General features: G+C 44.7%; 1 protein-coding gene across 3 annotated transcripts in view; it reads right to left on the reverse strand.

Annotated features, from left to right (window-relative positions):
* Positions 1-24796, reverse strand: part of LOC115570877 (RNA binding protein fox-1 homolog 3-like) — a 1044539-nt gene that overhangs the window by 956088 nt on the left and 63655 nt on the right. Inside the window, exon 2 of one of the 3 annotated variants that reach the window (XM_030399653.1) lies at positions 10942-10997. The exons of the other annotated variants lie outside the window; for them this stretch is intronic. The gene's annotated coding sequence lies outside the window, so the exon portion shown is untranslated. The remainder of the gene's footprint in view (positions 1-10941; positions 10998-24796) is intronic. 3 annotated transcript variants of the gene reach the window in all.

The following is a 24796-nucleotide window of genomic DNA, read 5'->3' on the forward strand; positions in this document are numbered from 1 at the left end:
CCCCCTCGACTTCAGTGGCAGAATAAGGACAAATAAAATGAACATTATTCCAAGACTATTATACCTATTCACAGCACTTCCAGTGGAGGTGCCTCTTAAACAGTTTAGGGAATGGGACAGACACCTGTCAAGGTTTATCTGGAATAATAAAAAACCAAGAGTGAGATACTCAACATTGCAGCTGCCGGGGGCTGGGGGGGGCATGGCCCTACCACGTCTTAAAGATTACTACCTGTCTGCTTAGTTGAGGCCTCTTGTGTGCTGGTGTAATCCAGCATATGAGGCCAGATGGAAAGACATCGAGCTGTCTTCAATGGACATACCAATACAGTCGGTGCTGGGTTGCACCAGCAGAGTTAACCAGGCTCTCCAGCTCCAAAATCAGTTTGTTGTTTTCTCTCTGGGGGTATGGTTGGAGGTGGTAAAGAGATTTCAGCTACATGGAGAGATTGGAGTATTGAGCTGGCCGGCTTATGATCCGCGGTTCCTTCCAGCGTCACAGGACTATAGGTTCAGACAATGGGCTAGGCGGGGTATTACTGCCTTCTGTCAAATATTAACAAATGGAAGATTTAATAGTTTTGAGGACTTATGCCAGGTGTATGAGCTAGGCAAAGAGGACTTCTATCGGTACCTACAGATTCAACACTTTTTTTTAAAGGAAATACGGCCCCCTGATCCTGCTGAGCCCTCAGTCATAACACAGATATTTGTTGACGCTTATAAATCAAAAAACATGAAAGGTATCATAGGTAAATTATACAAGGGTTTTTCCTTAATGAACAAAAATTCGACCAACTATATAAGAGAGCGCTGGGAAAAGGAAACCAATATGGTAATCTCAGAGGATGCGTGGCTCCAAATATGGGAGACCCAGTCTTCCTCTACTAACTCCTTGTTTTGGAGGGATTTCAGTTGGAAAAACCTTACCCGTTTTTTTATTACCCCTAACCAAAAAAACAGATTTAGTGGGTCTCTGTGCTCCTGCTGGAGGGGGTGTGGGTCGGCTCCGGCAGATCATGCTCACATTTTTTGGTCATGCCCTTATATTGTGCCTTTTTGGAAAGAAGTGGGCCCGATTTGTCTCAGAGGTCCTGGATCTTAGATTTGTTTTGTCTTTTACCTCAATGTACCTCGGACATATCCCTAAGGATCTCAGTAAGAGTGACTCATACCTTCTGAAGATCTTTCTGATCGCCAGTAAAAAGGCGATTACAAAGTGTTGGCTCCGGAGGAACCCTCCGACCATCACCCTTCTTATCAACATAATCAACTCTTTATGCACTATGGAGAAAATGACCTTCACTATTCGATTACAAAAGGAGAAGATAGACAAATATTGGAAAAAATGGGACTGTTATAACCATTTTTATTTATAATGTATATGTATGCTGTAATTTTCTTTTTATCTTTATTTTTGTAACTAGAACTTTCAATGACCTGCACCTGTACTTGCCCTTGCTATGTATATGTAAAAACGCCAGACCTCACCCCTCTTTTATGTTCATATAAAAGGAAAAAAAAAATAAAAGTATTAAAAAATAAAAATAATTTAAAGGAGCAATCACAAAAACACGTCATGAAAATTCATTCAGATTCAGCAATTTGATTTGACTTAGAGGGTGGTCCTCCATAGTAAAGCTATAGGGACCGTATGCCATGTATTATTTGTGTTTTGTGCCCTTTAGTGAAGGTTTTTTGTTTTAATTAAGGCAATAAATGCCTCCCTATATTACCACAGATGAACTGTTCATGTTGCCATATCTTTTGAAATAACAATGCAGAACACAAAGTAATCTAAAAAGAATGGGTAGAAGATCAAATCAAATTCAGTGTAATGCCTAAAGACTAGCAGAAAAAAAAATGGGAGCGGTACAGGAGTGGGATGGGACAGGATTTTTTTTTCTGTGGGATTGGGACGGGACAGGAGTGAAAATCCGTGTCACCCTCTAGCGCCCACCACTTTTCCGATTTAGCAGTTGTTGTTGTTGTTGTTGTTGTTAATGTCCGTTCCAACTGATTAGGACATGTGTCACACATACAGCTCCTCCAGGTAATGTCCAGATAATTTCAGAATAGCAGTGCATGTGTGAAAGGGGCTACACTACTGTACATTGTACACTGTTATTTATGCACTTAATATATAGCTAAAGCAAATAAACTAGTGACACAAGCAGAAATATCAATGTATCAAATTAAAATGATCATCAAGGTCAGTCGTTGTTCTTCTGGTAAAATAATGGTATCTGGTCACAATGTAGGCAGCACAGACACAGGGAGAGGGAGAGGCAGGGGAAAGCAGTGGCCAGGCAGGGACATGCTCTGCGGATACAGATAATCAGGTGAGAAATTAGAATGAGAACTTAAACAGCTTGATAACATTAGTTTTAACCTAGGTAGGGCTGGGCGAAAAATCGGCAAAATCGATTAATTCGAGTTTTTGGTTTAGGACGATTTTTAAAAATGAAAATCGATTTTTTTATTTAACTTGCTCCGCCGCTGCTTATCGTGGGCTCCCGTAGTTCATAATAGGCTCCGCCCTCCCCCCCTGCATTGCCTTTCCACAGATAAACAAACAACATGCAGCCAGCAAAGAGTTTGTTCCTAAAAAGGCAGTGTCTCGTTAGTAGCTTGGTTTTGTGGTGTCAGACCTCGAACAAACCACCGTCCGCTGCAAAGTTTGTTCAAAGGCTGTTGCAACTAAAGGCAGCGGACCGAACCATTTATTTCAGCATCTCAAACAGACGCCTGGATCACAGTGGGATACATTTGTTCACTACAACATGTACAGACCGCGGCAGCCCACACGTAGCTGCTATAAAGCAGCCAACATTAGCAGAATCATTTAATCATTGTGTCCCGTATGAGAAGAAAGGGTCCCGGTGGACAGCTGTTACAGATGCTGTCATGTTGCATATCGCTAAAGATATGCTGCTCGTATTTACAGTGGAAACGCCGCAGGTTCATCCACATGCAGAATATGTTCGACCCCAGACTTGTGTTACGAAGCCACAACAGGGGATGATGTCTCAAGCCAGAGGAAGCAGACAGGTTTCGTCTTCCTGGCCAAAAATCCGTAAAATCTACCGACATGACATGTTTACTGTGCAATGCATGCAGATGTTTAATTTAGATTACATATCTTCAGGGATATAAAATACTTTTTTGTAAACAAAGGCACCTTTTGCAAAATAAAGGATTTAATGAGAGTTATGTTCACACTTTATCAATACCAATATGGAAACTTATCTGTTTTTAGCAAGCAATCTGACATGTTAAATTTATGTTTACAAAAGCATTTTATCAAAAAGGGACACAGTCTTTTCAAAAGGATGCACTTTTTCATGTGAGTTTGAAGCTGCACTGTTTACAATAGCAGGGCAAATTTGTTGTAAATCATAGCATTAAAATAAAAGCAATGCTTTTAATAATTTCTTTGTAATTTGAAGTTTGTTCTTGAGAAGAGAAAAAAAAATCGATTAAAATCGTAAATCAAGTTTGGTGTGAAAAAAACGGAGATTCAATTTTTAGGCCATATCGCCCAGCCCTAAACCTAGGCCTACATGTCAGCAGTAAATAAAACTAGTACTACTACTACTACTGGAAAAGTCATAATTGTAATTGGTAGGTGTGTTTAAAATCAGCAAACAGTAAGCAACTGACCAATACAAAACGAAGTGGAGGGGCATCCACTATCTCAGAGAATTTCACAGAATATTCCTTTACATGTTTCGGTTCGGTTGCTATGGCGCCGTACTAGGTGGCAGCCTGTAACAGCAGCTCCCGTGGGTTTTTACGTTTTTTTCGTAGTTTTTGTTGTATTTGTGTTGTGTTTGCGTTCTGGGTTTCGCTGAACTTTTGGCGGCTCTTCTCCGGAGACTGGGAGAGGACGAACACCTTTCTTTTTTTTTTCTTTTTGAACTTTTACGGCACTTTTTGTTATGTTTTTGAGATGTTTTTACTAGCCCTAGCAACGGAGGGTCAGGAGCGCATCACTGAGAGCATTGTTTACACACGCGACCAGCTGATTGCGCTGTGTGAACCTGCACTGCTGCCCGGAGCCAGGCCTGAGGTCCTGAAGGAGCTGCGGAGGAGACGCCGTGGCTGCAGAGCTGGAGTCAAACGGAGGGTGAAGAGGAGGAGACACAGACCGGCTGTACCGGCGATCGTCATGGGAAACGTGAGGTCTCTAGGGAACAAGACAGACGAGCTCGCCGCGCTGATGAAGGCTCAGAGGGAATATCGTGAGTGCAGTGTGTTGTGTTTCACGGAGACATGGCTTCACTCAAACATCCCGGACCACAGCGTGGTGATTCCCGGCTTCAGCACTGTTCGGGCAGACAGGGACGTGACAAGCAGCGGAAAGAAAAAAGGAGGAGGGATTGCACTGTACGTGAGTGAGAGGTGGTGTAATCCCGGACATGTTCACGTGAAGAAACGTCTCTGTACCCCGGATATTGAACTGTTGACTGTGGGGATGAGGCCTTATTATTTGCCCCGGGAGTTCACATCCGCCATCATTATCGGTGTGTACGTTCCTCCTTCAGCTGATGCAGCGCTGGCCTGTGACGTCATCCACTCCGCTGTTTCCCAGATACAGACGCAGCATCCTAACGCATTTATTGTCATCACTGGGGATTTTAGTCATGTTTCACTGGATAAAACCTTTCCAACATTTCACCAGTATGTTGACTGCCCCACCAGAGACTGTAGCACACTGGATCTGTTGTATGCAAATGCTAAGGATGCATACAGTCCCACAGCCCTCCCCCTCTTGGAAGATCTGACCACAACCTGGTTCTGCTGACCCCTAAGTATATTCCCCTTGTTCAGCGGCAGCCTGTCCACACTAGGAGCGTGAGGAGGTGGACTCAGGAGGCTGCTGACGCACTACAGGACTGCTTTGAGTCGACAGACTGGGATGCACTTGTTGAGCCACATGGAGAGGATCTGGACAGCATGACCGACTGCATCACAGAATACATCAGGTTCTGTGAACACACCACCATGCCAACCCGGACTGTACGCTGCTTCCCTAATAATAAGCCGTGGATCACCAATGACCTGAAAGCCCTTCTTAACAAGAAGAAGAGGGCGTTCAGGTCTGGAGACAGGGAAGAACTGAAGAGAGTGCAGCATGAACTCAGGGATATGCTGAGGACCTGTAAAGACGCCTACAGGAGGAAGCTGGAGGCCAAACTCCAGCAGAACAATGTGAGGAATGTGTGGACTGGTATGAAGCAGATCACTGGGTGTAAGGTGATCGGCAGACAGTCATCGGGCAGCCTGGAGAGGGCAAACGAGCTGAACAGATTCTTCAATAGGTTCAGCTCACAGCCTTCTGTCGTCTCCATGACACCTCCAGACCCCCACACACCCTCACTGCCCCAAATGCTTCCTCCCCTCCCCCCTCACTCCCCTGCTGTGAGCTCTCCTGTGCAGCACCTCTCCTCCTCCTCCACCTCTTCCTCCTCTACCTCTTCCTCCTCCACCTCCTCCTCCTCTACCTCCTTCTCCTCCACCTTCACCTCCTCCTCCACCTCCTCGTCCTCCACTGAAGACACCAGCAGCCTCCCCCGCATGACTGTGACTGCAGGCCAGGTTAGGAGACAGCTGGAGAGACTCCACCAGCAGAAGGCTGCAGGCCCTGACGGTATCAGCCCCAGGATCCTGAAGACATGTGCCAGCCAGCTGTCTCCTGTCCTACAACACCTCTACAACCTGAGCCTGGGTCAGGAGAGAATACCGGTGCTTTGGAAGACTTCCTGCCTGGTTCCTGTTCCAAAGAAGTCGACACCATCAGACCTCAATGACTATCGACCAGTGGCCCTCACATCTTACGTCATGAAGGTGCTGGAGAGACTGGTTTTGGCCAACCTGAGGCCGCAGGTGAGAGCCCTGCTAGACCCTCTGCAATTTGCTTACCAGCCCCACTTGGGAGTTGATGACGCTGTCATCTACCTGCTGCAACGAGCCCATTCGCACCTGGATGGTGGAGGAGGTACTGTGAGAATCACATTCTTTGATTTCTCTTGTGCTTTTAACACCATTCAGCCTCTGCTACTGGGGGAGAAGCTGCGGGTGATGGGTGTAGACGACACAATGATCTCCTGGATTACTGACTACCTGACAGGCAGGCCACAGTTTGTCCGTATGGGCAGTGTTCTGTCTGATGCGGTGGTTAGTGATACAGGAGCTCCACAGGGGACTGTACTGTCTCCTTTCCTGTTCACCTTATACACCACTGACTTTCAGTACAACACCGGGTCGTGTCACCTGCAAAAGTTTTCTGAAGACTCGGCTGTTGTTGGGTGTATAAGTGAGGGACAGGAGGAGGAGTACAGGGCACTGGTAGACAACTTTGTGGAGTGGACTGGACAGAATCACCTGCGGCTGAACATCAGCAAGACTAGAGAGATGGTCATAGATTTCAGGAAGAAGAGGAAGACGGCTTTCCACCCTCTGGGCATTCTGGGAAAGGATGTGGAGGCGGTGGAGGATTACAAGTACCTGGGTGTTACCATCAACCACAGACTGGACTGGAGATCTAACACTGAAGCTGTTTACAAGAAGGGGATGAGCAGACTTTACTTCCTGAGGAAGCTGAGATCCTTCAACGTGTGCAGCAAGATGTTGGAGATCTTTTATCAGTCTGTGGTGGCCAGTGTACTTTTCTTTGCTGTGGTTTGTTGGGGGAGCAGCATTGGAGCCAGCGACACCAACAGACTCAGCAAACTGATCAGGAAGGCTGGCTCTGTGATTGGCTGCAAACAGGACACTCTGGAGGCTGTGGTGGAGAGGAGGACACTGAAAAAACTGTTATCCATCATGGATAATCCTCTCCACCCTCTCCAACTCACACTGGTCAGACAGCAGAGCACCTTCTCCGGAAGGCTGCTTCAGCTTCGCTGTCGAAGCAACAGATACAGGAAATCTTTCCTGCCACAATCCATCACTTTATATAATAACTCTCTCACCTCTGCCTGACAGAGAACTCTGGTCTCTCTACTGTTTTGTTGTATATATTATTATTGTTATAGTATATTTTGCATATTTTGTTTTGTTGTATATATTATTATTGTTTATAGCACACTGTGCACTGTATATATACACTATGTATATATTGGATTCTATTTATGTGTTTTAAGTGTTTTATTTGCTGACCCACTACTGCTGTAACAAAATAATTTCCCAGTCTGGGATCATTAAAGTAATTCTATTTTCTCAGAATTCTGAGAAAAAAGTCAGAACTAAAAACAAAATTCACATGTGGCTCTAATCCTCTTCCGTAGTATTGTGACAAGAAATTCATGTCACATTTATGTTACATTTTCTTACTCAACTTAATCCAATTTGAGTATTCAGTGATGAACTGTGAGTGGTTTTATAATCATTTGCACATGAGTTCCTGATTGTTTATTAGTAATTTCATGATTTTGTTTTCACTATAAAACAGTGAAGTTGACATTTCATGTGGTTAATATTGCAATGCAGCAGTTATCTTTTAATAAGTTAACAGTGAAAATTTGTATCATACATTGATGTTGATACAATTAAACTGTACAGTTAAGAGAAGGTTGAACAGATTTATATATCAGCCCTGTTATGTTATACAGGCTGGGTTTTTTGGATACCCTGAGAGTCTGGGCCTGGATTTGGAGTGATTCTCTCCTTGACCAGGGAGATGGTGAGCTACCCGTGTGAGCATCTGGATTAAGGAGAGGCCTTCCCATTCTTCATCTTCTGTCCTGCCAGCGTGGTAGGGTTGTGGGGAAGGATTTCCGAGGACCATTCAAGTGAACATTTTTTATTTTTGAAAAAGACATTCTATTTCATTTTATTAAGGGGGCACCCAGTTAAAAGACATTTCAAAAGAGAATAAAACGAACAGCCGGCAGTATTTGTAAACTGTTTATTTTCTTATGTGTGTTTAATACAGTATTTTGCTTAAACTTAACAGTGTGTTCCTTTTACTCATTGTGGTGTCCGATTCCTTCTTATTACTTTGCCAGCGAAACTAATGTGCACTTACCTGTCAGGTGGGTTACACGAGTATCAGCACATAAGATGACGATTTAGCTAACAGTTGGGTTCATAGAGGGAGTTTTTGTGTTTTTGCCGATTAATGTAGATTGGTATTATGAATTAGGTGTGTGATAGCTTCAACACACTGTGGACAAAACCAAACACTGCTGTCTATGAACAATATCATCACTGTGTAAGCTGTTTACATAACTGTTTGCATGACATGTGGGGAGATAGAGTGCACTGAGGTCAAGGTGTGGGACTCATCCTGCGGGCTGCACACGGGAGTGAGAAAAGAGCCACCACTGTCTATGGTCTATTGTCTTGTCACTAGAGCAAATGTCTAGGACACAGAAATAATTGTTTGAAGTTCATAAGCTTGAGTTGATGTTTACTGTCAGGGTGATGTTCAGAGTGAGGGAAATATTTTCTTTGTTATATACTGATAACCTCAAATCCTCAAAATTGCAGTGTCAGTGCTGCTCTTTTATAAAGTTTAGTTGGAGAATAAAAGACCCACAATAATTTTTTAACTGTGTCCAGTTTCCTTATTCATGATGTTGCCACAAAGCCAAGGGGGAGAAGGGAAGACAGAGAAGAGGAGCTGAGGACAAGAGGAAGCAGAGGAGGAAAGGGAGCTGTCAGGTGGTTCTGCATGGCTGCACTAGAGTCGCATTGAGGCAAGGCCAGGCTGAGAAACACCCTGACATTCACACACATGCACACAGGTCTCTACAAAGACACACAAACATGCACAGAGACGTTGCACAGAAATACACTACTCACTGTAAGTTAGGGATATTGTTAGTCTGGGATCATTAAAGTAATTCTATTCTATTCTATTCTATTATTTACATGAGTGCTTTTCCTATTTGGTCTGAATTTTAATGAAATAAGTAAAAGTTCCCTTTGATATTACTAATAATAAATGAGAAGAAACACCATTATCATTAGTTTAATATTTATTACCCCCAAAATTTAGACAATAACAAGGATAGCCCCAAATAACAAAAATTGACAATGTCAGTAGCGGGTGTTTCCACCATTTGCCGCAATGACAGCTTGACAGCAACGTCTCATGCTCCTCACTAGCCTCATGATGTTGTTCTGAGGCAATGCGTTCCACTCCTCCACAAGTGCTACACGCAGTTCTGCCAGGTCACGTGGGGGTGGGGTACGATCATCCAGTCTCTGCTTCAGCTGGTCCCAGACGTGCGCTATGGGGTTCAGGTCAGGGAACAACGCTGGCCATACCATATGAGGCACTCCGACATCCTGAAGTCGAGCTGTGACAATTCTGGCACGATGTGGTGGAGCATTATCATCCATGAACAGAAAGTTGGGGATGTGCTGGCGGAATTGGGGGATGATGATGGGTTCTATGATGTCTCTGAGGTAAGAACGTGCAGTGACTGAGCCATCTACAATAACCAAATCTGTTTTGCGCTGACTGGTGATGCCTGCCCAGACTGTTGCACCTCCTCCACCAAAGGGAACCCTGGGGACCATGTTGACCTCGGCGTATCGCTCACCTCGCCTTCTCCAGCAACGCTGACGACCATCATTTCTGTGCAAGGTGACCCGACACTCATCAGTGAACAGGACGGTAGACCACTGCTGCATTGTCCAGGTCACATGGTCTTGTGCCCACTGCAAACGTTCACGGCAGTGTCTTGGTGTCAGTGGAGTCACCTGCAACGGTCGTCTGGCATTCAAGCCAAAGCGGTGGAGTCGGTTTCGAATGGTTTGTCTGGAAACCCTAGTACCCCTCACATCTCGTAACTGGGCCTGCAGCTGTGTGGCAGTTGCATGACGATGTCTGAGTGCATAGGTCCTTAGGTACTGGTCATCGTTGCGGTCTGTCACTCGTGGGGCTCCACTCCTGGGTCTGTCACGAACTCTGCCAGTAGTTCTGTGTCTTGATGCAAGTCTGCTGATGACACTTTGAGACACACCAAGTTCACGAGCAACATCTGACTGCCTGCCACCGACCCGAAGGCGCGCTATGGCCAGGTGGCGCTGCTCGTCAGTTAAGTGACGTCGTGTGTTCATGGCTGTTTGAATGATGAACTTGGAATGACCTCCTGACAATACCAGCTTTTTATACCCACAGAATGTTGAAATTGATGCCACATTGAAAAGGGTTGTCTTTTAGTTTTTTGGTATTGGCCCAAATATGTAAGGCATACTGTACACAGTGAGACCATTACGTGGAAAACACAAAATGAGGTGTGTCTATCACCCAAATACAATTGCCTCCCTATCCCAAAACTCTCTGAAGTGAAACAAACACCGTATGTATGAAGTCCATTGCGTCTCTCACAATATCCCTAACTTATTGTGAGTAGTGTATTTCTAACCATGATAGGCATGTCAATAATGAGTCTCCAGTGGTGAATGACAGGAGCAGCAAATAAATACAGCATGTGAATGGACCGACCCCTGGCACGCCCAGTAGCCTCCCTGTCAGGACGCACATGCATGCACATACACAGAAACATGACACACCTCTGGCCCATTTGACATGCTCACTTGAAAGTTGAGCATTAACTCTGTGTCACTGCGTACAAATAATTTTCTACCAAAGTGCTAGCTGAGTCTGTTCGTGTGACGGATAAAAGTGAAGCAAGGAGAATCTTAACACAACCACAGAGTGTGTGATGACAGAGAGAAAATGGAGAAAGTAGCCACGGATGATGGAGAGATGAGGAAAGGATTGCAGTGTGTGTAAGAGAAGCACAAAGGGAGTCGAGGGAGGATTGAGGAATGGGGGGAGATAAAAGAGGCCCTGCTGGGTGTCATCCCTACATCTCACAGCACACAGTGATGGAGGAGGAGGAGGGTGAGATGGAGTTGGAGGAAGGAGACTGATGGATGACCCAAAGGTCACAGCAGGTCTGGACTCATTTTCCTTACCCAGTGTGAGGGCTCACACAGGGGGGCTGATCAATTCCTGGACCTGCTGGGGGGATCTGAGGGGCCGTGCACACACACATACACACATGCACAGAGAGGGAGAGATAAACATAGAGAGGTTTGGAGATTATCTTTTGGGCTCACCAGCCCAAACAGGCTATTGGACTTTACACTACCAGTCACTACGAGTTTCTATTTCACTCGGCAAAACATTGATATCGAAGGATTACAGAGAATGTAGCTGAACTCATTCATCAGCTTCATTATATAACCATAAAAGGTCAATGGTAGAATATAACAGTTCACTCTGGTCCTGTCATTGTAGTACACATATTGTGTTATTCCAAATGAAACATGTTCCTTAAATCTGCATCACAGAAATTACTCTTTTTTTTTTCTTTTCCTGTGACCACATCCATGTCAGCACCGTCAATTCACCCTGCTGCCATACCAGCAGACAACAGAGCAGCTTCATTCCTCATGAACTCACCCTCAAAAAATGTTCTTTTTCATGTGTGCCATAAAAGGACTACAACTTACATTTTGTTGGACAGCCCTGTGTTGTAAAATGACAATTAAATGGACTAGCATTTCTATAGCGCTTTTTCAGTCTGCTGCCCGCTCAAAGGGCTTTACAATACTCGTCAAAGTGACACACTGATGGCAGAGGCTGCCATGCAACAGCCAACTGCTCATCAGGAGGATTTGGGGTTTAGTAACTTGCTCAAGGATTCTTTGACATGCCGCTGGAGGAGCTGGGGATTCCAGCCAGCAACCTTCCGATTACTAGACGATGCGCTCTACCTCCTGAGCTACAACGAACAATGACACATGCTTACCTCAGAGCAGGTGTCATTGCTCATTTCAGACTGACACGGTTGTCATTTTTACACCCACTGTCCCTGTTGGTTGAAAGCCAAATGTTGGTCTTAAAGTGAGGTCCAGTTAGGCACACTGATAATGCACTGATGTCCTGAGGCAGCGGAAAGTGACTGCAGTGTAGACAAACAATAAGCTGGTTTAAGGTCAAAGGTGCAGTGTTTTTCCTGCTATTCAAAGAGCGCATTATTCAGACAGTAAGAATCACCTACACACAGGCAGATCACAACACGTATACACTCTGGTTTTATGATAGGAGGGGATTGTTGGAGCTATTTGGTTATTTGTTTGTTATTGATAATGTTTGATTAGTGTAGTTTTATTTTGATTCAATTCATGACATTATTTTCTATTACTAGTAATTTGAGGTAAATATTATTATTTTGTTTAGCTTATTTAGTTTTTTGTTTCTTTGTAAATTGGGTAGCACTGGGCACCAGAGATTATATAGGGATGAATGTAGGTGGAGGACCAGAATGCATCTGGGTGGGCACATGGTTTTTTTTACCAGCGCAAGAGAGGCACGCAGGAAACAAAATGTGTTTGTTTTATTGTTTTGCTTGCTTGTTTTGGGTAAAATAAATCATGAAGAAGAAAATAAGAGCTTTGACTGGACATTATGACATGCCTGCGTACGATTCACCCGCATAATACCAAAGTGGTCCTTTTTGATTTTGATAAGTTTTAGTTAAATTGATTTTGGACAAACGGCCATTACAGGGATGCTTTCAGTTATTTCAAACATTTCCATGCGCACAGTAATGTCACTGCAACAGATATCATCGCACATTTAAGTAGCAAAACTAAAAGCTGAGGAAACTCTCCAGAGGAAAGAAAATGTAACTTTTTTGAAAAATTTCTTAGACACAATCTAAGGATTCCTCAGGAGGCAGCTGCTACTGACAAACTATTTTACTGTATGAATCTGAATAGTGTGTGTGACCTTTAGATGTGTGGAAGAACACAGAACATTAATTAACATCAAATACTAACTGATCCTGTCAGTGAGTCAGGAGTTTTAAATAACCAATCAAGTTAGCAGCTGTTCCTTTTGCACATACGCAAACAGTTGTTGACGGGACAGATGAGTGTGAAATGGCAGATACAGAGGGTCCAACAGCAGAGGACCACATCTGTCTCTTAGAGACGACGAGTGCCACTGTTAACATGCTCCAGGTCCTGGTGCAGCTGGCTCTCAAAGGGAATGGCCATGACTAATTCAGACAATAAATAAAAAACCTTTGCGCTGTACACCTCACTTTTCCTTCAGATTATCCAGCAAATTTTAACTCTGGGCGCATTTGCACCATGTGCCATAGATCGTTTAAATAGAGCCCTTTATCATTGAATCCACACATTGTCACTTGTTGTACATGTGTTAAACTGATTGGCTTTTGCACATGAACTGCCACACAGTTATCTTTATTAATGCAATATATACATTTGAATATGAGGTCTGATAAATAAATTGTCAGTATAATCCTCACCACAGATCGGGCCTATTAATGTACTCATGTGCAGTAGTTACGACAATGTATTCAAATCACCCACTTATATTACAATATTTAACACTCCTCCTCAGCTTGTCTCTCCTGCTTGTGAGCTACATTGCCTCTCACAGTTAGCTGAGTGTGAGCGTGAATTCTGTTTCTGCAGATTACTTGTGCTAATTCCCTCTGCTTCCCAACCAGAATTTTCTTCTCTGGCCAGGATGTTTTAATTAATTCTGTCCATATAGAACAACTACTGGGCATGTGTTTGTCATATAGTGGGCATTTAAACAGCAATAAAACATGATACACACAAATGCTATCATCCACTATGATTTGTGCAAATGCCCTCAGATAAATGCTGCAAAACATCTACTCTATTCCATCCACCTTTTCCTGGTCCAAATAAGTTATTTGGGCATTTTGCGCAAACATTTTTTCTACATGAGATATTTTTCTCTGGTGAACTGGGGGAACTCTAGAGGGGTGGATACATTCTTGAAAAAAAGAATTAACACTTAATTTTGGTATTAGAAGCATTAGAAGCATTGCATAATATTTCTCTGTTACTGCTTGAATCAATATTTTACTGTAACAAATTACCCTTGCCTGTTGAATACAGTGCACCCCGCTGTATATAGAGAGCCTGTAAATGCAGGTGGTGGCCCACCCAGCCTTTGATCAGACCAGAGAGACCAATCAACCACACTGATCACAGAATTCAAGCACATGGTAACAACATAGTAAGCACATGGTTACAACTCTGAAGCAGCCGGTGGCAGCTTCAGAGTTGTTACCTGTCTCTGCAGTCACATCCACTGGACTGGCTAATGTTCATTTAAAGCCCTCAACTTGTTTGTCAGCCATCTGCACTCCACTTCTCCACACCAGATATCTACCTCAGTAATCATCCTCTTTTCCAATTCCACCTCATTACCATTCACACCGACAGCAGTATTCAGCACATCCAGTCTTTACTCCTTAAAGAAAGCGCTTAATTACACATAAAAGCTGCTTATTGATTTCTTATACCGACTTTCACCTATGTGCAATATCTGTTAGTCAGCTCAAAGAGGATGCCAGGCAGGGTAAGTTCACCTGCCATGGAAAAACATTTGATTACTAAATAATTGGTAGTTAGCCTGAAGTCCTCGCTTTGATGAAAACATCCACAACAAAAAACCCTAAACTTAGCTGCTGCCTGTAACGGTAAAACTCACACAGACACACACACACACAACCTGAACCTGTTGGTTCTGCTGATTAAAAAAGTAAGATTACTTCATATCCTGTCCCACACCTCTTGGCTAATTTCATATATTCTGCTCTCAGTTTAAATGATGATGACCTTCCCCCTGGTTCACCTCATCCAATCAAGAAAAACAATTCCTCAGTCACTGTCACCCTAACAAGCTTGATTAGTAGCACCCATCACTGTAGAGCCCTGACTGTGGAGCTGATTGAGGCACAGACTAGGGCTGCACAATATTTTATCTCAGCATCAACATTGTGATGTATGTCAGAGAGTAAAAATCTGAAAGTATATTGGACCTGTTTTGTGGGGATCTGTGAGAAAACCCAGTCAGACTTGGAATTGTCGCTGCTGTTCTGGTTGTGAACTGGATTGGAACTGAACTGAACAGCAAGCAAAATCTGCTCTCAGGCATGGAGACATTGTAGGACAGGTGCAGCATGGAAGAGGTGGGTTTGGACTTGGGAAGTCGACCCACATGGCACAAGGCAACATCGACCCAGAGGAGAAATCTGGTGTTGGCTCAGGTGTGGCAACAAGAGGAGGCAGACAGATGTGCAAAGGCAGTCTCGCAGTCCAAACAGGGCCAATGGACCAGCTGGGAAAACCTGGAATATCGTAAGCTCAAATGGAAGGATCTTTGGGAGATGGAAGGAAGCCAAATCAGCTTTATCATCAGAGCCACATATGATGTTCTTCCCACAACCACAAACCTAAACCAATGGTTTGGAGAAGTTCCTTCTTGTGCGCTGTGTGAAACCCCTCAACACTGGGACACATCCTCACTGGCTGCAAAACCAGTTTGTCTCAAGGCCGCTATACTTGGAGACACAACCAGGTCCTACGACAACTGGCGATTACCCTGGAAGGAAGGAGAACTACTAATAACGCCCTCCCTCCCCCAATGCCTAGGCACAAACACCACCTGTTGCGGCTTCCTTGACAAAACCTTTTGGCCGCTTAGAGTACGAGGTTGGGTCCTCAGGTTCGCGGATTTGTGACGATTCGCAGATTTGTGACACGCTAGGAGGCTATGATTACAGATACGCTGAGATCCAAAGATGCTTTTGCTACATTTATTATGAACGAACAGCACAGAGCTATTACAGCGCAATAAAGATGGATAAATGGAATAATGAAAACCAGCGGATTAAACAGACAAAAAAGTGATGAATGAATGAGTGGATAGCGGTCAACAAAAATTACGGCTACTACCCAACCCTGTCTCTCTCATCATCTGTGTCACAAGTGAGTGCGCACCTTTACACACACACTTCCGCACGTGCACATGCTCACTCCCACGTGAACCACCGCCTCTGCAACACACACACTCTCAAGCACACCGTGCTCCTCATCTTCAACCTGTATGTCTCCTACACACCAGCCCCTAATTATTAGGTCTCACATAATAATTCACATTTCAAAACACAATAGGAGACACAATAAATCATCATATCAATTTCAAAGGCCAAAAAAAATCCAGTCCATGAATAATCCATTACACCGAATATTCCTTCTTCTGGTCATCTCTATGACCGACTAGTGCAAATTCCAGCTCAAGTCCAAAAAAAACCAAAGTCCCTATAAAGGTCAGCAACGTCCTCATGCTGCCTCCTCTTTCTCCAGCAACAGACACACCTTGGATATGGGTCTGTCCAAGCAACTGGTTCTAGTCTTAATCCGAATTTGACAAACAAATCCCTTGCGATCCGGAAAGGTTTGCAAGACACGTCCCATAATCCAGGAATTACGAGGTGCAGTGCTGTCCATAAGCAAAACTAGATCTCCTGCGACAAGGTTTCTCTGGGCCCCAGTCCATCTCTGTCGTTCCTGTAACAGAGGCAGGTACTCCTTTGTCCAGCGTTTCCAGAACAGATCAGATATGTACTGAACTTGTCTCCATCTTCTCTGTGCGTACAGGTCTGCTGCTCTGAACTCTCCAGGTGGTAATGGAGGCTGGTTTTTAAGCAATAACAGATGGTTCGGTGTCAGTGCCTCCAGGTCGTTAGGGTCTGTGGAGGCCTTGGTGATGGGCCTGCTGTTAATAATGGCTTCCACTTCACAGAGAACTGTGTGGAGTCCCTCCTCATCCAAGCATTGTACCTTGAGGGTGGAGTTCAGGACTTTCCTCACCGATGTGATCAACCTTTCCCACACTCCTCCATGATGTGACCCAGCAGGGGGGTTGAACGTCCACTTAATGCCCTTTTGGAGTAACACATCATGCACCTGTGCCTGGCTCCACTGTGCAATTGCTGTTTTTAGCTCACGTTCTGCTCCCACAAAATTTGTCCCGTTGTCAGTGCGCAGCTCGCGGACCTGTCCTCTTCTGGATATAAAACGCCTCAGTGCATTTATGAAGGAGTCAGTATCCAGAGAAGGTGCCACCTTGATGTGAATAGCTCTCAATGCAAGACAAGTGAACATGACACCATACCTTTTCACTGTACTCCTCCTGCTCCTCACTTCGAAGGGTCCAAAATAGTCAACTCCCACACAAGTGAATGGAGGTTCATCAGGCTTGAGTCGTTCTGTGGGCAAGTCTGACATCTGTTGGTATACTGGAGTGGCGTTCAGTCTTCTGCAGGTGGTGCACTTGGACAGAACTCTCCTAATGGCAGTACTTACTCCTATCATCCAATATTTCTCCCTGAGCTTGGACAACATGTGGTTGCGGCCACTGTGTCCTACCTCTTGATATATATTTCTTAGCAGCAGTGTAGAAATATGAAGGTCTTTTGCCAGAATGATAGGATGCTTAGACTCCAAAGGCAGTGCTGCTTTACTGAGCCGTCCTCCCACACGCAAGACTCCATCCTTCAGCCTTGGACACAACCTGAACAGTTGACTACTTTTCTTGACAGTTTGTCCCTTTTCCAGACACGAGAGCTCCTCTAAAAACTTTCTCCTCTGGCAAAACTGAATTATGGCCAGCTCAGCCTTGTCAGTGTCCTCCACTGTGGGAGCTCCCAGGACAGCTGCGCTTTTAAATATGCACCTTTCCTGCTCCGTCGTTTTCTGTTGCTGTATGCTGTCTTCACTCTGATTGGCTGTTAGCCCCTTTCCTTCCCTGTTGCAGGACCACAACCATTCCTTATATTTCAGCCACCATGCCACAGCTTTTTTTATTCGGATCCACAAGGAATAATGATGGACCAGTTGAGTAGTGGGATCCTCTCCAGTTTGGACAGCATTGACAAGGGCTCTTTTCTTCACCTCTGGATCGTCCTGAGAGAGATGGCTCACAGGCTCAGGGTTCACAGGCCATTCTGTTTCAGGTTGGCAAAGAAACAGAGGTCCCGTTAACCAGAGTCTGTCATTCAGAAATGCCTCCACTTTGACCCCTCTGGATGCTGCATCTGCTGGATTTGAAGCTGTATCCACGTACCTCCACTGAGCAGGGTGAGATGATTTCAGTATCTCTGAAACACGATTGGCAACAAACACCTTGAATCTGGAGCTTTCATTGTTAATGTATTTCAGCATAGAAACACTATCAGTCCAAAACACAGATTCCTGAAGACTCATGTGTAGCTCTTTCTTCCACAGGAAATCCATGCGGCTGGCCATTGTTGCAGCAATCAGTTCCATTCTTGGAATTGTAACTGTCTTCAGTGGGGCAACACAAGCTTTTCCCATAATGAAAGCACTGTGCATTTGGAGGTGCTCATTCTGTAACAGCAGGTAAGTGACTGTACCATAGCCTTCCTCACAAGCATCACAGAAATGATGTATTTGCGCAGTAATAACATCTCCAAACTCCAGAGGTTTTAGACATCTGGGTAGCTCAAAGTTATCCAGCAGGTGGAGCCCTTGCATCCACTTAAGCCACTCTTTTGAGACAGTCTCTGGTATAAGGTCATCCCAACCAACTCCTCTTCTGCACAAATCCCTCAAGATCCTTTTTGCTGTCAGAACAAGGGGACTTAACATACCCAGAGGATCATAAATAGAGCTTACAGTAGAAAGGATGCCTCTGCGGTTGAGTGGTCTGTCCTTCCATACAATTTTGAATTTAAAGGTGTCTGACTTGATACACCACTCTACACCCAGCACTCTTTCAAAAGGCACAAACTCCCGCTCCAGGTCCAACTGCCTCAGGCCTTTAGCTCTGTAGGGCTCTGGGATGGCCTTGAGCACGTCAGATCTATTGCTGTGCCACTTGGTCAAACAGAATCCCCCTTTAGCGCACAGAGAAATGAGCTCATGACAGACGGTCAGTGCTTCCTCCTCTGTCGCAACTGACACCAAACAGTCATCCACATAGAAGCAGTGCTGCAGCTTGTCCACCGTCTCCTCTTTGTACTCATGTCCAAAATCCTCTGCACATTTCCTAAGGGCAAAGTTGGCGCAGCTAGGGGAGGATGTAGCTCCGAAAAGGTGCACCTTCATCCTGTATTCATATGGTGCTTGGCTCAGGTCTCCTTGTGGTCACCAGAGGAATCGCAGCAGGTCAGCGTCATCTGGGGGCACTGGCACCTGGTGAAACATTGCTTCTATGTCAGCCATGATGACCACAGGTTCCCTCCTGAACCTGATCACAACTCCAATTAGTGAGCTGGTTAGATCGGGGCCTTGCAACAGCTCTTCATTCAGAGATTGTCCTTTATAACTGGCACCGCAATCAAACACAACTCGGAGTTTTCCTTTTGTCGGGTGGTAGACACCATGGTGCGGTATGTACCAAACCCTGCCATCACTTCTTTCCAGCTCTGCATCAGGAACTCTTTCAGCATAGCCTTTACCAAGGAGATCATTAATGAAGGTGTGATACTCCCTGTAAAACACTGGATCCCTCTGGAGCCTCCTCTTCAGATGGTATAGACGCTGTTCCACTATTTTCCTGTTATTTGGCATGCTGATGTTTGAATTTTTTATTGGCAGGGCAACCTGGTAGTGACCGTCGATGTGTTGGGCCGACTTTGTGACCATGTCCATGAACCTCAGGTCTTCCCTGGACAGACCCACTTGTTCCTCCACAGCAGATTCTGGAAAATCCATCTCAAATTGCTGTTGCCACAGTTCATCCAAATTTACAATGGACACACGGTTCACAGTTACTGGCTGCTCACAGTAATTGGCCTCTCCACCGTTTCCTGTCAGTGGTCCATTTACCGTCCAGCCCAGCACCGTCCTTATAGCGTAGGGTCTATTATGCTCACTGCGGATGACTTCCAGCGGTTCCATGGCTCGTGGGACATTTGTTCCAATCAGCAACTCAATTCCAGCCTCAATCTGTGGTAAGGAGATGTGTTTTAAATATGGCCACCTTGTCAGATCCTTATTTGTGGGTATGTTTGCTTTGTGGACTGGCATTGACAACTGAGTATACGCTTTTGGCAACTCAATGAAGCTGTCATCTTCAAGTGCCGCCACCTCCAGCTCTGGCATGATGTAACTACTGACCACCCTTTCCTGTCCCATAGTCCTGAGAAGAATGTTGGCTCTCTTTCCGGACAAATTGAGCTTCTGCTTCAGACTCTCAGTACAGAACACTGCAGTACTTCCCTGGTCCAAAAAGGCATATGTGAGAATGATTTTATTGCCCTTCTTTGCCTTTACTTGGACCGGCACAATAGGAAGCTTGCAATCCATCTCACCAGCCCCTGTAAGCCCACTGGAAACCAAGGTGCCGTCCACTGTAGCCTGGACGCTTCTCCCAGCTGGTGCTGTAGTTGCCACACTGTCCTTATGGAGCACAGTCGGGTGTTTTTGGCCACACTTCGAGCAGGAAATCTTCCTTTGGCAATTTTTGCTGATGTGTCCTACACACAGGCAGCGAAAACAAGCACCATTTTCCTTCAGGAAGTCAATTTTCTCTTTGTGTGCCATTTTTTCCAACCGCGCACACACATCCAATGTGTGTCCTCCAGTGCAGCAGGGACAGATCTTCTTGGCTGGTTGTTTTGTATCCTTGGCTTTGTTCACAGATTGGGCTGTTCTCTCCACACGATTCACTGTGGTAGCGAAGCTGGTTCCTCTGATGCTGGAGCGTGGGTGAGGTTTGTGTTTCATTTGTTTGGTTGATATAGCAGTGTCCTGGATGTTTCCAAACACAGGGTCTGTTAAGATTTTCACCTGTTTTTCAACAAAGTTGGCAATGTCCATAAATCTGCAGGTCACATGCGTGGCACCTCCAGCGGTCTCGGAGTTTGTAGGGCAGTTTTTTGATGATTTCCAACATGTTTGTGGACGTGTCCAGATCATTTAAATACTGCACATCCTCCATAGCATTGCAACATCCACGCAGGAAGAGGCTATACTCCTGGAGGGCCCTCACATCCTCTGTTATAATAGTGGGCCATGACAAAGCTCTCTCCATGTATGCTGCTGCCACCTTTTGCTCATTGCCATAGTGCTCTTTCAATAGAGCCTTCGCCTTCACATATCCTCTGTCCGACTCAATGTGCTGACAGCTATTCACCAGCTCTTTTGCATGCCCTTTGGTGTACTGTTCAAGAAAGTAGAGTCTGTCACAGTTGTTATTGGTGTTTCGCTCAACTCCATTTTCAAAAGCTTTAATAAACAAATGGTATTTGAGTGGGTTACCATCGAAAATGGGAATTTCCCTTTTTGGGAGTGCTGAGAGGCATTGTTGTTGTATTAGGAGTGTTGTAATTTCATTTTGTTTTGTCATTATGTCCAGCACACTGTCATTTTGTGATGCGTCAGTTTGTGTAACATTGGTCACAGGATCTTCAGGAGCCATTAGATAACGTTGGAGCGTGTAAGAAGGACCTGGGAGATGTTCTATGTCAGGTAAGTGAGTGACTTTAGGCTTCACCGCTGTCTGTGTGGTTTCAGTTGCATTGAGTTGTAGTTTAACTGGCAGTGATGGGACAAATTCAGTGGCATTGACATCAAGTTGTTGTTTTGAGCGTGTCCTTTCATAGTATGAGTTCATCCCATCTGAAACCTTTGACCTTGATTTACTGCCAACACTGCTTTGTGATTTTATAACACTTAGTTTTGCCATTTCCTCAGTGATTTCATTCTCCAGTAAAAGCTGTTCTCTTCTTTTGCGTAGCTTTAATTCTTCTTCTTCCCATGCAAACTGTTCTCTCTTTTTGCGTAACTTCAACTCCTCTTCATCCAGTGCATGTTTTTCCATTAATGCTTTTTGTTTTGCTGCCAAAATTGCAAGATTTGTTTCCATTTTTAAGCGAGCAGATGAGCGTGAGGCTGAGGATGAGGAATGATGTGAGCGTGATCTCTTTGTTGCATTTGAGATGCTGTCACAGGGCCGAAGTTCATCCTGAGGGTCTTGTGCAGTGGGAACAGTTACTGGAGGGTCCGCAGCAGACAAATCCTTGCTTATTCCCACAGCAACTTGTACTACAGGGTTTATTTTCTTTGGTGGTTGCTCAGAGGTATTTGTCTGAAATGGTAATTTATTTGAGTTTTCATGTAGATTTTCCTGTATCCATTTTTCCACTTGTTCCTTGAATGCATCACTGTAATCCATAATGCTAGACAGCCACTCGTTTTGTTTTTTACCTTCGTCATCAGGAAGTAGTGGCAGTAATTCATTGTGCAGGTCGTTGGCCTTTTTACACAGTGCATTCAAGTTGTTCAGTTGTGAGGGGATTTCGGTTACATTTTCTTTTGATCTCACGTGGGCTTTTATTTGCGGAATAAGCGCTTTCATTTTATTAACGGCACTTTTGCGCTCATGCTGGAGCCATTCGATTTTATTTCCCACAGCTTTGGCCGTCAGTTTAATTTCCCTTTTTCCATTTTCCATGTTTGAACATTCAGCAACAGCGTTTATTTGACTCATTTCTGTTAGATTGTATTTTGTATGAAGCAACACAATCACAGTTCATCAAGAGCGCGTTCAAAATCCATCCATAGACATTGCATTTAAATTCATTGACAGAGCAGATTTGATCCAAGCATTCCAACAAGCAATAGGCCTTTAGAAAACATCAGCCACCACGTATTTATGCCACAAAGTCCCGACATCACAATCAAATAAAGCACGGAGAAGTTGCGCCACCACCATTGCGCCAATTCAATCCAGCGTAACATCCATTTAATACATTGTCCTCATTTGACACAATGCATTCCAATCGAAGCGGATTCCTTAATCCACATAACAGGTTCAGGCCTACCTGTTCCCAGGTGAATGGATGGCGTGGTGTGGCACTTAGCTGTGGCTCCTTTGTTCTCGGACTTGTCGATGCGTGATGACTTGGTTCTTTGGGGCGGCTTGATGATTTTCATTAAACGCCTTTTTTGTTGACAAAATGTTGCGGCTTCCTTGACAAAACCTTTTGGCCGCTGAGAGTACGAGGTTGGGTCCTCAGGTTCGCGGATTTGTGACGCGCTAGGAGGCTATGATTACAGATACGCTGAGATCCAAAGATGCTTTTGTTACATTTATTATGAACGAACAGCACAGAGCTATTACAGCGCAATAAAGATGGATAAATGGAATAATGAAAACCAGCGGATTAAACAGACAAAAAAGTGATGAATGAATGAGTGGATAGCGGTCAACAAAAATTACGGCTACTACCCAACCCTGTCTCTCTCATCATCTGTGTCACAGGTGAGTGCGCACCTTTACACACACACTTCCGCACGTGCACATTCCCACTCCCACGTGAACCACCGCCTCTGCAACACACACACTCTCAAGCACACCGTGCTCCTCATCTTCAACCTGTATGTCTCCTACACCACCCCATTTGTAAGAGCAGGACAACTCCCAGCAAAGCCATCTGCACGAGTGGAGGCAACCCTCCTAGACACTGCCCGGGACTGGAGAATGCAGGTTGACTTTGACCAGAGACTCACCTTTCCACCTGAGATCATTACAACTAACCTCAGGCCGGACCTGGTATTGTGGTCAACCTCTCAGAAGTCGCTTTTCATTGTGGAATTAACTGTACCATGGGAAGCTGCAGTTGGTGAAGCATATGAGCGTAAGCGCCTGAAGTACTCCGACATAGCAACCAAGGCAGAACAATGTGGCTGGCGTGCCCAGGTGCTTCCGGTTGAGATTGGGTGTAGAGGATTTGCTGCCTCTTAAGGGAGCTGCTTAAGGGAATGGGAGTGCGAGGACAGGCCTTCCGACAAGCCGTCAAATCACTGTCAGATGCTGCCAAACGAAGCAGCAACTGGCTATGGATCAAAAGAAAGGACCTCAACTGGGCTGCAAAATGACCAACGAGGGGTAAAAGCAGTGTTGGGCACATCTGGGATGCCAGGTGTTGCTGTTGAGGCCTTTGGAGGTGTCTTGGGCCTTTCAACGAAACACCAATGAAGGAGGGTGCCCACCTGAAGACCCCTAGCAAGGCCGGTTTTTGCTATGGGCAATGTGGGCGACCGCCCAGGGCGCAATCAATGTGAGGGCGCACGCCCTCACAAAAAAAAAAAAAAAAAAAAAAAAAAATCGCCAGTTTTCTAGACTACTGCCGCTCATTTCCCTTAGTGGAGTGGGCGCTGGGGCGCCCTCATTGTCACCTCAACTTGCTGCTCAGAGTCATACAGGTTGTGTGTGTCAGACAGTCCCTCCAGAAAAACGCGATTATGCGATCGCATAATTCAAATCATAATCAGCCAAAGTCCGCATATTTATGCGGGGGCGGCATTTTTTCAAATACGCCGCACTTTCGCTGCATAAATTGCAGATTTCCGTGCAAAATATGCGGGGCTTGCATAATTTCATAATCCCCGCATTTTCGTTGCAAAAAAGTCACATATATCTCAGCAGAAAGTTGAAAAATGTTGCATTTGCTTCACACAAGAGCAGCCATTTTCCCCTGTTGCCATGGGAACGTTATGAAGTGACGTAATTACGTGACGTGAACATCATCAAAAAGCGATGAAGCCATGATGAAGCCCGCAACTCATTCTCATTTGCCAACAAAAAAAATCATACTAGTTTCAAAGACCTTCCAGTTGTAAGTATATTAGTAGTATGTAAATGTATGGTACAGTAAGAGATTGCACTTTGTCCATTGGAAGCACTTATTTTAACAGAAGATGTCTGTTTTGTATAGCTACCTCTGTAAAACAGGAAACACACATTTATTTATTTATTTTTATTTTCTTAATTTTTACAGAACTTGTAGCATATTCCTTTTGTAAAGCTACAGACCTTGTTTGACTCATCAATGTTTTGTAAGTTTGAGCCATGTTTTTATTAAGGTCTGAAATTAAACAAGAACTTAAATATTCCCAGCACTTTCTGTGATGTAGAATGCTGCTTATCATAGGAAGTAAT

The sequence above is a fragment of the Sparus aurata genome, chromosome 20 (assembly GCF_900880675.1).
Source record: "Sparus aurata chromosome 20, fSpaAur1.1, whole genome shotgun sequence".
In the NCBI taxonomy this organism is placed as follows: domain Eukaryota; kingdom Metazoa; phylum Chordata; class Actinopteri; order Spariformes; family Sparidae; genus Sparus; species Sparus aurata.